The sequence below is a fragment of the Lolium perenne genome, chromosome 7 (assembly GCF_019359855.2).
Source record: "Lolium perenne isolate Kyuss_39 chromosome 7, Kyuss_2.0, whole genome shotgun sequence".
Lineage (NCBI taxonomy): Eukaryota > Viridiplantae > Streptophyta > Magnoliopsida > Poales > Poaceae > Lolium > Lolium perenne.
The window spans coordinates 209,767,468-209,771,809 of record NC_067250.2 but is presented as its reverse complement, the minus strand read 5'-3'; positions in this window follow the sequence as shown (position 1 = coordinate 209,771,809).

The window sequence follows — 4,342 nt, the reverse complement described above, 5'->3', positions numbered from 1 at the left end:
ACTTGAATGAATAACCGTCTTGCATTAAACAAGATCCAGATATAATGTTCATGCTCAACGCGGGTACAAAATAACAATTATTTAGGCTTAAAACTAATCCCGAAGGTAGATGTAGAGGAAGTGTGCCGACAGCGATCACATCGACTTTGGATCCGTTTCCAACGCGCATGGTCACTTCATCTTTCAGTAGTCTTCGTTTATTCTTTAGTTCCTGTTTCGAGTTACAAATATGAGCAACCGAACCAGTATCAAATACCCAGGTACTAGAACGAGAACCAGTGAGATAAACATCTATAACATGTATATCAGATATACCTTCTTTCTTCTTCTTCTTGACAAGGCCGCTCTTCAGATCAGCCAGATACTTGGAGCAATTACGCTTCCAGTGTCCCTTCTCCTTGCAGTAATAGCACTCAGCATCAGGCTTAGGGCCGTTCTTAGGTTTCATAGGAGGCGTAGCAGCTTTCTTGCCACCCTTCTTGAATTTTCCCTTAGACTTGCCCTGTTTCTTGAAACTGGTGGTCTTGTTGACCATCAACACTTGGTGCTCTTTCTTGATCTCAATCTCAGCAGCTTTTAGCATGCCAAAGAGTTCAGGTAACTCCTTGTTCATGTTCTGCATATTGTAGTTCATCACAAAGTTCTTGTAACTTGGTGGCAGTGATTGAAGGACACGATTAATCCATAGTCTATTAGGAATCACTATTCCCAAGTCACTGAGTTTTTTCGCATGCCCGGTCATAACGAGCATGTGCTCACTAACGGAGCTGCCTTCTTCCATCATGCAGCTGAAGAAGTGTTTCGATGCTTCATAGCATTCCACGGCCGCATGAGTCTCAAATATATCTTTCAGCTCATTGACCAACTCATGAGGATCGTGGTGCTCAAAACGTTTTTGAAGATCGGCTTCCAGACTGAACAGGAGGGCACACTGAACTTGAGAGTACTGAGTTTTCCGAGTCGTGTAAACATTCTTTACTTCATCGGTTTCAGTTTCTGCAGGAGGGTCACCTAGCGGTGCATCAAGCACAAATTGCAGATTTCCGCCAGCGAGGAAGATCCTCACATGACGGAACCAGTCGGTGAAGTTGCTACCGTTGCTCTTAAGCTTTTCTTTCTCTAGGAACTGGTTAAAATTGATTGGGGCGCCATCTCTACAACATATATATGCAAAAGTTTAGACTAAGTTTATGACAAATTGAGTTCAAATTTTAATTCAACATAATTAAAAATCTAGGTGAACTCCCACTCAAAACAATATCCCTCGCATTGTCTTAGTGATCACACAAACCAAATCCACCACACCTAAGTCCGATCATCATGAGACAAGGTGTAATTTCAATGGCGAATACTCAAAGTGTTCATCATATCAACCATATGATTCATGCTCTACCTTTCGGTATCACGTGTTTCGAGACCATGTCTGTACATGTTAGGCTCGTCAAGGCCACCTTAGTATCCGCATGTGCAAAACTGTCTTGCACCCGTTGTATGCACTTGTTGATTCTATCACACCCGATCATCACGAGATGCTTCGAAACGACAAGTCTTGGCAACGGTGCTACTAAGGATGAACACTTTATTATCTTGAGATTTTAGTGAGGAATCATCTTATAATGCTACCGTCGCGATCTAAGCAAAATAAGATGCATAAAAGGATTAACATCACATGCAGTTCATATGTGATATGATATGGCCCTTTTTGTCTTTGCGCCTTTGATCTTCATCTCCAAAGCATGGACATGATCTTCATCATCTTCGGGCATGATCTCCATCATCATCGGCGTAGCGTCAAGGTCAATGGCGCCGTCTTCATGATTGTCCTCCATGTAGCAACTATTACAACTACTTTGAAATACTACTCAACATGAAATTTAAAGACAACCATAAGGCTCATGCCGGTTGCCACAATACAATAATGATCATCTCATACATATTCATCATCACATTATGGCCATATCACATCACCAAACCCTGCAAAAACAAGTTAGACGTCTCTAATTTGGTTTGCATATTTTACGTGGTTTAGGGTTTTCGATAGAGATCTAATCTACCTACGAGCATGAACCACAACGGTGATACTAGTGTTGTCAATAGAAGAGTAAAATTGAATCTTCACTATAGTAGGAGAGACAGACACCCGCAAAGCCTCTTATGCAATACAAGTTGCATGTCGAACGAGGAACAAGTCTCATGAACGCGGTCATGTAAAGTTAGTCCGAGCCGCTTCATCCCACTATGCCACAAAGATGCAAAGTACTCAAACTAAAGACAACAAGAGCATCAACGCCCACAAAACCATTGTGTTCTACTCGTGCAACCATCTATGCATAGACATGGCTCTGATACCACTGTAGGGATTCGTTGCATAGAAAACAAAAAATTTCCTACCGCGAACACGCAATCCAAGCCAAGATGCAATCTAGAAGACGGTAGCAACGAGGGGATGATCGAGACTCACCCTTGAAGAGTTCCAAAGCCTACAAGATGAGGCTCTTGTTGTTGTGGTAGACGTTCACTTGCCGCTTGCAAAAGCGCGTAGAAGATCTTGATCACGGCGCCACGAACGGGCAGCACCTCCGTACTCGGTCACACGTTCGGTGTTGATGAAGTCGACGTCCACCTCCCCGTTCCAGCGGGCAGCGGAAGTAGTAGTCTCCTCTTGAATCCGGCAGCACGACGGCGTGGTGTCGGTGGTGGTGGAGAATCCCGGTGGAGCTTCGCTAAGTGATACGTCCAATTTGCATCACTATTTTATATCATAATTTGCTATTATTCATTGATATATTTCATATTTGGACATAATACTTATGTTATTTCATCTATTTTGCATGTTTCATGATTATTGGAGGATCGAGCACCGGAGCCAGGATTCTGCTGGAAAAAGCACCGTTAGAATGCAATATTTCGGAAGATCAAGAGTTGACGGAAATTATACCGAAAATCCTATTTTTCCAGATGACGAAGTGAGCCAGAAGTGGGAGCTGAGGGGACCCGAGGTGGGCCCACCCCATAGGCCGGCGCGGCCCAAGGGCTGGCCGCGCCGCCCTGTGAGGAGGGGGGCCCACAGCCCCTCTCGCCTCCTTTTCTTCGCGAACTCCTTCGTCCCGAAGACCTAAGCTCCAGAGGGTACCTCGCGAAGAGTTACAGCCGCCTCTGCGGGGCGGAGAACACCAGAGAGAAAAGTGCTCTCCGGCGGGCTGAGATCCGCCGGGGAAATTCCCTCCCGGAGGGGGAAATCGACGCCATCGTCACCGCCATCAAGTTGGACATCATCTCCATCACCATCATCATCATCTTCATCATCATCACCGCCGTCTCCACCGCTGCACATTGTCACCGCTGTAGAAATTTGGGTTTGATCTTGATTGTTTGATAGGGGAAACTCTCTCGGTGTTAATTTCTACTTGTTATGCTATTGAGTGAAACCGTTGAACAAAGGATTATGTTCAGATTGTTATTCATCATCATATCACCTCTGATCATGTTCCATATGATGTCTCGTGAGTAGTTCGTTTAGTTCTTGAGGACATGGGTGAAGTCTAAATGTTAGTAGTGAAGTATGGTTGAGTAATATTCAATGTTATGATATTTAAGTTGTGGTGTTATTCTTCTAGTGGTGTCGTGTGAACGTCGACTACACGACACTTCACCTTTATGGGCCTAGGGGAATGCATCTTGTACTCGTTTGCCAATTGCGGGGTTGCCGGAGTGACAGAAACCTAAGCCCCCGTTGGTATATCGATGCAGGAGGGATAGCAGGATCTCAGAGTTTAAGGCTGTGGTTAGATTTATCTTAATTACTTTCTTGTATTTGCGGATGCTTGCAAGGGGTATAATCACAAGTATGTATTAGTCCTAGGAGGGGCGGTACATTAGCACAGGTTCACCCACACAACACTTATCAAAACAATGAAGATTAATTAGCCGTATGTAGCGAAAGCACTAGACTAAAATCCCGTGTGTCCTCGAGAACGTTTGGTCATTATAAGTAAATAAACCGGCTTGTCCTTTGTGCTAAAAAGGATTGGGCCACTCGCTGCAATTGTTACTCTCGCACTTTACTTACTCGTACTTTATTCATCTGCTACATCAAAACCCCCTGAATACTTGTCTGTGAGCATTTACAGTAAATCCTTCATCGAAACTGCTTGTCAACACCTTCTGCTCCTCGTTGGGATCGACATTTGATGACCCACAAGTATAGGGGATCGCGATAGTCTTCGAGGGTAGTATAACCCAAATTTATTGATTCGACACAAGGGGAGGTAAAGAATACTTATAAGCCTTAACAACTGAGTTGTCAATTCAGCTGCACCTGGAAAAGCACTAGTAACAGGGG